The sequence below is a fragment of the Heloderma suspectum genome, chromosome 16, assembly GCF_057233095.1.
Source record: "Heloderma suspectum isolate Gila_16-S chromosome 16, 16-S_ref, whole genome shotgun sequence".
NCBI lineage: Eukaryota > Metazoa > Chordata > Lepidosauria > Squamata > Helodermatidae > Heloderma > Heloderma suspectum.
Window position 1 is genome coordinate 11735835 of NC_139473.1, and position 11971 is coordinate 11747805.

At 47.4% G+C, this 11971-nt stretch overlaps 1 protein-coding gene across 4 annotated transcripts in view; it reads left to right on the forward strand.

The window, feature by feature from the left end:
• Positions 1–2210, forward strand: part of RAP1GAP2 (RAP1 GTPase activating protein 2) — a 242911-nt gene extending 240701 nt beyond the window's left edge. For all 4 annotated transcript variants that reach the window (XM_084823044.1, XM_084823043.1, XM_084823046.1 and 1 more), the window contains one exon: positions 785–2210. The gene's annotated coding sequence lies outside the window, so the exon portion shown is untranslated. The remainder of the gene's footprint in view (positions 1–784) is intronic.
• Positions 2211–11971: the final 9761 nt, after the last annotated feature.

Genomic DNA, 11971 nt, shown 5'->3' on the forward strand with positions numbered 1-11971 from the left:
TAATAATTTATTTATTTATTTATTACATATTTATACCACCCAATAGCCAAAGCTCTCTGGGAGGTAACAACAACAACAACAACAACAACAACAATTTTATTTATTTATTACATATTTATACCACCCAAGCTCTCTGGGTGGTAATAGTAATAATAATAATAATTTTATTACATATTTATACCACCCAATAGGCAAAGCTCTCTGGGTGGTGGTGATAATGATAATGATGATAATAATAATACAGTGTCTTAATGTGGTTCATGCTCATTTTGTACGTGTTCCCCAGTAAATTCCTTCTATTCTCTTTCCGTGTGCATTTTAAAAGAAAATAATCCCTCCACTCCCCCCAAATCCACACAAATTCAGTATTCTTTGTGTGTGTGTGTGTCAAAAAATGCTTCAGAAGTACCAGCAAGGCAGATGCCTCATGGAATTTGCTAGGAGGGTGGATTCTAAAGTGGTCCCAGATCCCTTCTGCACATTAGTCCTGGAGATACAGAACAGGTGAGTCTGCTTTGGAAAAGGAACTGACCAAATTCCTCCTCCATCAGCAACAGCCACTTTAAAAGAGGTGAATCAAAGTACAGCCCACAGGAAAAAGCGGGTGTTCTCCCCGCCCCCCCGCCCCGCTATGGGAACTGTGCACTTTTAGAGAAAACTGTATACATCCCAAAATGGGCCCTTTTGCTGCAAAAATCAAACCTGGTGAAAATTTGGTGCAGTCCTATGTAGGTAACAATCACATTGCAGGCTAATTTTTTTTCCATTTTATTGTCTTCTGCAGGGCATTTCTGTTCCGTTTTTTCCCCCTTTCGTTTTGTAAGGGGGGAAAATGCTCTTTGCAATTGACGGCGTCTGTGTGCTGCACTAAGTGCCATGGCCAAGTATGAATTGTGCTTCACTGAAGCCGATGTTTCCATTAGACCACAAAGGAACTGTTATCTTGCCACATCTCCACAACAAGAGAAGATGCCCCCAGTGATGAGTCAAACAGGTTGTGGGACTCTCATATTCCCGCTCCAACCCCTGTGGATTCAAAGGATGTCGCACGGAGGAGATGAGTTTTTCCACCACATACGGTTGAATAGGTGTCTCTCTTTTTCATTGGGTATTTCAACAACTGCTAAACTTCTTTGATCTGTGTACTGAATTGTAGCTGTTTGACTTCAGCTCATGAACACTGCTCTATTTGTCTACCTTTTGAGAAAGTCATTTTGGTAAATAATAATAATCATAATCATCTTTAGCTGTATTGTGGGCTAGTTTCTTACCTATCTGGGTCTTGATAGCCTAGATTCAAGTGCCCCTTTTCCCTTTTAGGCTAACGTAACCTTCAGACTTGACTATTGCAGTGTTCTTGATGTGTGTTTTTTTCAGTTGAAGACAACTTCAGCTAATGCAGAATGTGGCATTCTATGTAGGGACATAAAAAGATGGATCAGACCGAAGGTCTACCTTGTCAAAATCCTGTTCCTCACCATGGCCAGCCAGACCATGGTTCTAGGACAGGGGTGTTGAACTGGCCCGCCTGGAGTCCCAACCCCAGGGAACCCCAGATGGCTATACCACCTTTCTCCGACCATGAATCATTTGCTGGTTTCCAGGTGTTTGTCGTTTTCCCCATCCTAAAAGGTTGAGCTTCCTCTCGTAAGGCATAGTTACTCAGTAAGAGCTTTGAGCTAAAATAGGCTGGTATTTTTGACCACACCCCTTTTCCTTTCGGGCCTGCCCACCACTGGAATGCAGCCCCCAGAGCTTCTCTTGTGGACAGCTCAATGAAGATGTTAACCCAGCGTGCGGTCACTGTAAAAAAGGCAAACTCCATGTTAGGCATAATTAGAAAAGGAATTGAGAATAAAACTACCAAGATCATACTGCCCTTATACAAATCTATGGTGCAACCACACTTGGAATATTGTGTCCAGTTCTGGGCACCACACCTAAAAGAAGATATTGTAGAACTGGAAAAAGTGCAGAAAAGGGAAGCTAAAATGATCAAGGGCCTGGAGCATCTCCCCTATGAGGGAAAGTTAAAACAGCTGGGATTGTTTAGCTTGGGAAAAAGGAGAGTAAGGGGAGACATGATAGAGGTGTACAAAATTATGCATGGTGTGGAGAATGTGGATAGGGAGACATTTTTCTCCCTGTCACATAATATGAGAATACTAGTATTCATAATACTAGAGAGCTTCGGCTATTGGGCGGCATAGAAATAAATAAATAAATAAAAAATAAATAAAAAATAAATAGAACCCGGGGTCAGCCCATGAAGCTGATTGGTTGGAGATTCAGGACAGATCAAAAGGACGTCTTCACACAGCACATAGTCAAACTATGGAATTCGCTACCATGGGAGGTAGTGATGGCCACCAATTTGGATAGCTTTAAAATGGGGTTGAACAAATTCCTGGAGAAGAAGGCAATCAATGGCTACTATTTTTAATGGCTATGTGCTACCTCCTGTACCAGAGGCCATGAGCCTATGTACACCAGTTGCTGGGGAGCATGGGTGGGAGGGTGCTGTTGCACTCATGCCCTGTTTGTGGGTTCCTGGTCGACAGCTGGTTGGCCACTCTGTGAACAGAATGCTGGACTAGATGGACCCTTGGTCTGATCCAGCAGGGCTCTTCTGATGTTCTGATGTTCTCTGAAATGGCCCTCAGGTGGAAAGAGGTTCAACATCCCTGCTCTAGGAAGCCCTCAAGTAGGACAGGTGGACAGTTGCATCCTCCTGGGCACACTGCCTTTGAAGGTGGGAGTTCCATTTAGCTCTTCAGTCTACTAGCCAGTGGTAGACATCCTCCTCCCCCCCACCTCCTCCATGTCTTTGCCTAATCCCCCGTTAAAGCCACCCAAGTGAAAGGCCTTCAGAACATCTTGAGGTAGTGAGTTCCAGACAATAGTGGTGTGTTATGTGGACTTCCTTTAGTCTTTCCCTACCCTACCATCTCGTCAGCTTCATTGGGCAACTCTGAGTTCTAGCTAGAGCTGGGCCCAAGTGGCCTCCTGAAATTCTCCACCTTACTTGTGGGCAGAGAAATTTGGGAGCCAATTTCACCGAACTTCTCCAGGGGGAGGAGAAATTCTCAACCGCTTCTCCCAGGTAGGGCTCCCCATTGGCAGGGCTTCTGGCACAGCTTCTTTCCTTTTTAGTAACAGTTTTGTGTGTGTGTGTGTGTGTGTGTGTGTGTGTGTGGTGGCAGGCTGGCCCCCAATTTGCATCCACCGCAATTCAGGTGGGGGCAGTGTTGTGTCCAGCTCCAGGGATGAGGTGGAGCTAGTGATGTGCCAAAATCTGTCCTCTAATTTTCTGAAAGTTTTCTCCCCCCCCTGCCCCCATGGAAGAGGCTTCCATTGTTCTGCCTCATTCAGGATGGTTTATATTTTATTTTTGTGGTGATCTGAAGAAGCCCCATGGGAGGAATTACCTCATGATGCCTTAAACTGGGCTTTAATTGAAATGTAGGAAACTGAGGGGGCTACAGGCGGCCAGAGAGATGATCATACAATGAAAAACGGGACCCATGTGCTCATTCCTTGGCCACCTCCTAAGTAAGGGAAGGCCCAGAAACCCAAGCCCAACTCATGAGAATTTCTCTGAAATGTCTTTGCCATTGAATTTGTGTTCCAACGCAATTTTTCTTCTATCACATTGAATGAGAATGGTCGAAAAACATGTGGGAGAAATTTTCGGCACAGTGCTAGTTCTAGCATTATGGGAAAGGGGAAGGGGGAAAAAAACCCTATATCCACTTAAAAGATATGTAACTCTATAAACCCCAATCATGTTCCCTTTGTGTTTTTTCTAAAGTAAAAAAACCCCACATGTTGCAGCCCCAGAGTAGGGATGGGCAACTAGCGTGCCCCCCGGTGCTGTTAGACTGCAACTGCCATCAGTCCAACCTGCAGAGGTGCTGTGAATCCATTCTGCTTTAGTCAGAACCAGCCAGAAGTCTAAAGGTGCTCTCCATGGTGATGAATCTATTTTGGGGGATAGGGTTTAGCACCTTGGAGAGCTCCTGTAGCGTTCTGGCTAGTTCTGACTAAAACCCAGAAGGGATTCACAACCCCACCGAAATCAGCACCACCTGCCTCCCCTGGGTCCTACCAGGATGAGGGGGGTTGCAATCCGATATCAACTGGAGTGTCACAAGTTGCCTTAGAGGTCCTGACCGCTCATCCGCCTGCCCGTCTCTAAAGCGGAAATAGCAGAGACGTGTCAGATAAGAGTGCAGTGGTTTCAGGCGTAAGGCATGAATCTCAGGATGCCATCATGGGAAAAGTAGCAAGCAGATGCCCCAGTCAGGGGGCAGGCAGAGCACAGGAAGCGTGAAGAGCCACAAGGCTAGTACTCTCTATCAGTGCTGTGGCGAAAATGTCTCCTTCTTTTGTTTTTCGACCATTCTCATTCCATTTGATAGAAGAGAAATTGTTTCCAAAAGGAAATGCAATGGTGAAGAAATTTCAGAGCAATTCTCATGGGTTGGGTTTGGGTTTGTGGAGCTGAGCTTACTTAGGAGGTGGCCGAGGAGTGAGCATCAGTGTCCTGTTCTTTCATTGTACAGTCATGTCTCTTAGCGCCTGTAGCCTCCTCAGCTTCCCACACTTCAGTGAAAGCCCACTTTAAGGCACCATGAGGTAATTCCTCCCATGGGGCTTTTTTCAGATCAGGACATGCAGGCAGCCCAGGAGGCTGGCTGTGATGAGGGAAGCTCAAAAACACCAAAAAATAAATTATACAATGTCCCAATGGAGGCAGAACAATGGAAGCCCCTTTCATGGGGCGAGAAAACTTTGAGGAAACTGGAGGACAGATTTTGGAAGCGCACTAACTCCACCTCAACCCTGGAGTAGAGATGTACGAAAGTCACTTATCTTTCCACGGATTATGTTTATGGGGGGGGGGAGGCATTCCGTCCCTCCCCCCGGAATCCTCAACGGGGGGGGAGGCGATCCATTCCTCCCCCCCGGAATCCTCGAACGGCCGGCTGTGCTCCATGGTGGCTCTGCGGAGCAGCTGGCCAGGCCCAGGCCAGAGCCGTCCGCAGCCGGATTTCCAGCCACGGAGGGCTCTGGGTAAAACAAACAAACAAACAAAAAACCCTGTGTACACAAATGGCAGCAGCTACGGCCACCGCCATTTTCATTCCTTATTTTTGGCCGTCTTAGTCTACGTAAATATTTATGTAGACTATTACGGTGAAAATAAAGGGGAACGCAAATAGTGCCTGCGACGCTATTTGCGTTCCCCTTTATTTTCGCCATAATAGTCTCCGTAAATATTTACGTAGACTAAGATGGCCAAAAATAAGGAATGCAAGTGGTGGCGGCCATAGCCGCCATTTTCGTATGCGTTTTTTTTTTAACCTAGCCGGGATAGGCTACATAAATCTTTACGTAGCCTATCACGTCTCTGTAAAAAAACCCACACCTCCAGACTTCAAATGGTGGTGGCGGCAGCCGGTCGGAAGACCAGCTGCCGCAGCCACCACCACCGCCGCCGGAGCCGCCGCCGCCCGGAACATCCGCCCCAGGTAAGTCTCGTCCCAGGGGGGATCTGCAGGGGGGCGGGGGGTGGCAGGCCATTCCGCCACAGATTTCGGGGGGCCGGATGCACTGGCATTCAGCCTCACCGAGATCCATGGCGGAATTCTCTGACATCCCTACCTTGGAGCTAGACACCACACTGCCCCCGTCTGCATTGCGGTGGGTGCAAACTGGGGACTGGCCTGCCAAGCCAAATGATGCTGTTGCAGCACGATGACCCCCAAAACCCCAAGGAAAAAAGAAAGAAGTTGTGCTACAAGCCCTGCCAAGGGGGAGCCCTACCTGGAAGAAATTGTTGAGAATTGCTCCTCCCCCTGGAGAAATCAGGTGAAATTGTCTCCCAAATTTCTCTGCACCTAAGTGAGGAGGAGAGTTTCAAGTGGCCATTTGCGCACAGCTATACTCTCTACCATCTGCAAATAGTTTCTTGTCATTTTCTGGGCCTCTCTTGATTTGGGGGGTAATTGGATTTATTGCCTGCCAGCACACCAGCATTTTCCCCCCTTCCCCCTTCCATGATGTGCATTCCGCTGGGTGGGACCTCCTCAAAGGGAGATGGCTGAGCACTCCTTGGCTGCTTCCCGGCCGGCACGGCGTGTGGGCGTGCAAAGCCGAAAACAGAGCAAGAGATGAACAGCATGTACAGATGAGTCATTAGCCGTGTTCTTCTCCATACACACCAAATGCACACGCTCCAGAAAATGTAGTCCCTGGTGAAAATGTTCTTTCGCTGTGGGGTGAGGCTGCCTCTCGCAGATGAGCCAGGATTTACCTAGATCAGAGGTGGGAAACATTTGACCTGCAGTTTCAAAGGCCCTTTGCAAGCTGTCCATGCAGACATCTGGCAAGAGCTATACTTTCTCCAGCAACCTGCCAGGTATGGAAGAAGATGGGAAGTGGGGGGGAGGGAGGGCGGGATGGAGGGAGAGAGAAAAAGGGGGTGCAGAAAAATAGGACGGGGTGGCAGAGAGACAGACATTTATTTATTTATTTATTTAATTTCTTAATCCTCCATCTGGCCGGTCACCCAGCCACTCTGGGCAATGTACAATAATACAACAGTTTAAAACAATAAAATTCCACATTAAAACATTGTACAGATGGCGGAGAATTCCGCCATGGACTCCGATGAGTCCATGGAGTCTCCTGGAGTCCATGGCGGAATGGATCACTCACCTCCTCCACCCCGTGAAGTTCGCACCAGCCGGATCCTACCTGCTGCTGGCCGGGTCTGGGTTGTCCGCTGCCGTCCGCTGCTGGTCTGCAGAAGCAAATGGTGTCCAGCGTAGCGGATGCCATTTGTGTCCCTGCTCTTTGCCATGGTAGGCTATGTAAAGATTTATGTAGCCTATCATGGCAAAGAGTAGGGATGCAAGTGGCGTCCACTAAGCTGGACGCCATTTGCATCCACAGACCAGCACCAGAAGGAAGTCCGGCAGCAGACGGACCTGGCCGGTGGCTCTGTGGACTCGTCGCGGAGCAGTGCTGGCTGGGGAGAATTCCCGGGGGAGGAATGGATCGCCTCCCCCCCCTGCAGACTCTCCAGCGGACTCAGATGAGTGGGTTTCATACACCCCTAAAACATCATATTTTTAAAAACACCCTAACCCACCCCAAATGCCTGCCTGAACAACCATGTTTTTAATGCATGGCAGAAGCTCATTAAAAATGAACTGGCCCCACCCATTTGTCTCTGGCCCCACCCACTGCTGCATTTGGCCCCACCCACTGCTGGAACCGGGCCTCCAACAGAGTATCCCTGAGCAAATGTGGCCCTTGGCAGAAAAAAAGATGCTTTCCCGCTTCTGATCTAGATGGCGAGATGCTTTGGAAACAGCAATTGCATGGACAGATGTGGGCTTCTCAGAAGGGAGTCCTGGAATGGGGTGGGAGGGCAGCAAAGAAGGAATAACCAGAGTTGTCCTTCTCATTACAGTTCTGATCTCTCAGCACTATGGAACATGGAGCCGTTCCTCCGTGGCACAGCCCGTTTAGCGTGCAGAAGGCCTCGGGTCCGTTCCCCGGTGTCTCCAGGTAGGGCTAGCAGGAATCCTGCCTGGAACCCTGGAGAGCTGTCACTGCCAGCCTGTGTCAACAAAGCTGGATGGCCCAGTGGTTTGACTTGGCACAAAGCAGTTTCCTATGTTGCTTATGATCTCCTTTTTTGGGGAGGGGATTTCCTGTTGCAATTGTAAAGGGACCTTGAGCTCTAAGGGAGTCCTGTGACCACTTTTTAGCGGGGTTCAGAGGAAAGTCCAAGGTGGTCATGGAGACATGCACGCTCCATAACGCTCAGCACCCCCCCTCCCCCTGCACATTTGGCAAACGCGAGAAGGGGTTCAAAGCCCCAACCCTGGGCTGCTCGGGCTTTAAAAACCCCTTCTAAATCAAGAGGAAATGGGTTTCATGAGATATTTCGTATTTTGTTATGCCTGAAGACTCTGCTCTCCCTTGGCTCGCAATAGCCAGCCTGAAGAAGAGCTCACGTGTCCCCACTCCCAGCTTTGATACATCTGCAACAGAAAGACGTTCTGTAGTGTCCCAGCCACCATCAAGACTCAGTATAAAGACTCTATGCCTTCGCCACAAAACAGGGCATCAGAGTGACATCATTAAAAGTGTATTGATCAAGAATGCTGTCATGTGATTGGGTGGATAGAGCCATTTTCTGAAACGTGAAGGCCCCAAAGCACTGAAGGCCATCAAAGTTTGAGAACATGAACACGGTGGACTGACGGCAAGGACCAGCTGCGGTCCGGCTGTGTGCTGATCTGGCATGAGAATGGGAATCTAAAACAGACACCTAAAGGCACCATCCTATGCATGTTTAGACAGGCAAAAGCTCTACAACTCTCTGGGGAATGCTGGGAGTTGTAGGACTGTTGTCTGTCTAAACATGCATAGAATTGGGCCTGAAGTCTACCTTCTCCACCCTGGTTTCCTCCAGACTCATCTCTTCCTTCACCCCCTCCAAGTGCATCTGTCCCAGGCCTCACTCCTTTTAGGAGAAAGACACTGCATTCTGGGCCAGTGGTATAGCGAAGGCGGGGCTGTGTGCCTCGGCCGTGGGCTTCCAGAATTTTGAGGTGCCGAGAAAGTGATTAAGTCAGATCCAGGTTTGCTTACAAGGAGATGTTATTGAGTCCTTACATGCACAGGCGTACCCAATGGTTGGATCAGACAGCTTCTCTGAACCAAGGATTCTGCTGCAAGGAGCCTTTTATATCATACGAGTTATTCAGGCATAGCAGTGCGGCCGTATGACAGTTGCAAGCATTAATCACATCTACAACTTTCCCAGCATAGCCTGGCCGTGCTTGGTAACATATCTGGCAGAAGCAAGAAAGAACGTTCTCAGCATAGATACCTGTAGCTTAGAATAAACATAGCTTCACTTCTCAGGCACATCCTAGGCTCTGATAAGATAAATGGTACCGGAGCTTGTTAGCACAGAATGTGCCGAGGGGTACTATATCGACCTTTGACTCATCTTACGAGCCGAGAGGCCCACTGGCAAGGGATTGCCGCTAATAATGAACCAAAGCAGAGAGTATTATGGATCTCTAGGCCTCTCTAAAACTACTATTAGCTTGCTTACCGGCCTGGGGCCCTACACGGGCTCGCAGGGTCGAAGTACTGGGACGTTTTGACTACCCCCCCCTCAGAATTCCCTGTTTCTTCTGAGCTTAGCAGCAGTCCTCACAGGAGCTGGGAAAGGGGTGGCAGTGGATTTTCCTAGAAACAACACATTGTTGTGAACTACCCGTTGTGATGCAAAGCGAGGTTGCGTTTTGCATGGGCAGTTAAGACCCAGTAGGTTCACGAAAGACTTCCTCCTGGTAGAGATGAAAATGGCTACAACTGGCTTGTTGATCTGGATCAGCCTGCATATTGGGTCTGTCCTTGGAGGTGCGGCGATGGGGTCCTCCGTAATGAGCGCCTGCGTTTCAGCATTTATGACGATGCCGCCGGGGGTGCCATCAAAACACCCCCAATTTGGGGGACTAGAGTAGACGACTTCAAAATACCGCATTTGGGGGGTTCCACCAAAACTTACCACGACACCGCTCCAACCTCAGCTTTCGAGGCGTAACTTCTGCCGCTCTTCGAATGAGCCAAAGTCGGGGTCAAAGGAGGCATGATGGCTTCATCACATCTGCCTCCCAGACCTAGAAAGTGGTCTAATTTTAACATCAGTGGTGGTGTGTAAGTGAGGAGAGCTGACCTCTCCCCTCCAGAGGCCCCCACAGTCCCTCAGCCCAGTCATTTCTCTCCTTGTTGGCTCATGTCCCATTGGGGAGATCTTCAGGTGACTGGCTGCAGGAAGGTGGGGGAGCCGGGACGGCTCAGCTCTTTTTGCCCGCAAGCAGAACATGAAGACAATAGCCCCTCCTCACTTTTGCCCACCAGCAATTCAGCGATAGACTGCTTCTGAATATGGTGGTTCCAATTCTGAGCTTTTGCGGTGAATAGCTGCTGGTAGGCACGTGTTACGAATTGATCGAATCCTTTCTAAGTCATGGCTTTGCTGGAGCAGCTAAAGGTTCATCTCTCCCAGCATCCTGTTGCCTATGGTGGGCTGCTAGTTGGGGTCAGGAAACTTGCAAGTAGGGCACAAAGCCAACAGCTTTTGGCATGTCCTGTTTGCCCCCCAGCAAGTGGCATTCAAAGGTATACTGCTTTGAAACCTGGAGGCTCCATTGAGTTATCCTAACTAAGAAGCTGTTTATAGTAGGGGTAGGTGAGAAATTCATTTCAGTTCAATTTTGATAAGAATTCACCAAAGTTCTAACCATATCCAGGACATACATACATATATATGAATGTGGGAGAAACTAAAACTGAGAGATTCATCCATCCAGGCTCAGGGCTTTGAGTGCTTAGCTCTTGAAAGTCTGGGGTTGAATCCCTGTGTATTGACACATATTTTGGGTGGTGAATTCAGGTTGCCACTTCTTCTTCTGACAGGATCCCCATCTTTCAAAGTTACATGACAGGCACATACGTTATGGTCTTCTCCATGATAGGAATATCCAAAAATACAATACATATTGTATTTTTACCAGTGCAGGGGTCTGAGGATTTTTGTTTCAGTTCATTTTGAGAACGATTTCCCAAAATTCCCACAGACCTTCATATAATTCAAGAGAAAAAGGACTTGAGGTTATTTTTTAAATGAATGTGGGAGAAAGCGAAACTGTCCAATGCGCCCGTCCCTAATCTTTAGCCCCAATTTGTCCTCTGAAAGTCAATCAAGGCAAGAATATCCACCATTGCATCTCCTGGCAACGAATGCCATCACGAAACGATGCATGAAGAAATCCACCTTTATGTTAGTTCAGAACTGACTATCAATCCATTTCATTGGCTAATTCTGCATTCAAGTCTTTTGAATAAGGGAGAAAAATTGATGCTTTCCTAGAAAGAAAGAAAGAAAGAAAGAAAGAAAGAAAGAAAGAAAGAAAGAAAGGTTTCCTTCAAACTCAGCTGTTGTTGCACCTTTTCATATCAGACTTCCTAATGTCTAAGTTAAATTTCATTCCTTCTTGAGTTACCATTTGCTTTTTTGTTGTTGTTGGATGGTAAGAAAAAACATAAAGCATGCATTTCTCTCTTTTTTAAGGTTTTTATCTTCTTTCCACAAACATAGCATGATAAAAACAACATCCTGGTAATGAAAATTGCGAATTTGAGGGGTATCAAAAGGTCTCCTGCACAAGGCCTCATTTATTTCAGTAGAGCAGGAAAATGTCCCCCTTAATCATGCTCATAATGTTAAAAAAAGGGGGGGGGGAGGGAAGCTTGTGCGTGAAGGGGAGGATTCTTTAAATAAAAGTCTCTGACAAAATGTATTTTTATTTTTTGTGTCAAGAGGCAATGCTTTGTAGCTGGTTGCTGATGTATGTTGTAAATAATGTATATTTAATTTATTGCTACGGTAGCATCTTGTATTTGTTATTGTATAAAACAAATTCTAAAGAAGGGTCAGAAATGTATATTTTGTTGCTTAAATGTGTCTTTGCAAAATTCACAATTAAAAAAAAATATTTTGTGTCCTTCTGTCAGTCTTTGTGTTCACGCAGACTTCACAGAATCGAGATGACATTGGACAGCCACCTGTCAGGGATGCTCTGAGTCTGACTTGGATTCCTGCATTGAGCAGGAGGTTGGACTCGATGGTCTTATAGGCCCCTTCCAACCCTACGATTCTATGATTCTATGAAGCTGGACAGCCATGTGTCAGGGATGCTCTAACTTGGATTCCTGCATTGAGCAGGAGGTTGGACTCGATGGTCTTATAGGCCCCTTCCAACCCTACGATTCTATGATTCTAGGGCCAAGGGGGAGGGAATACAATGTATATTGCAAAGCCTCACCACAGTCCTCAGGCCAAAGCAGGATGCTTTGCGGATGAAGAGCCAAC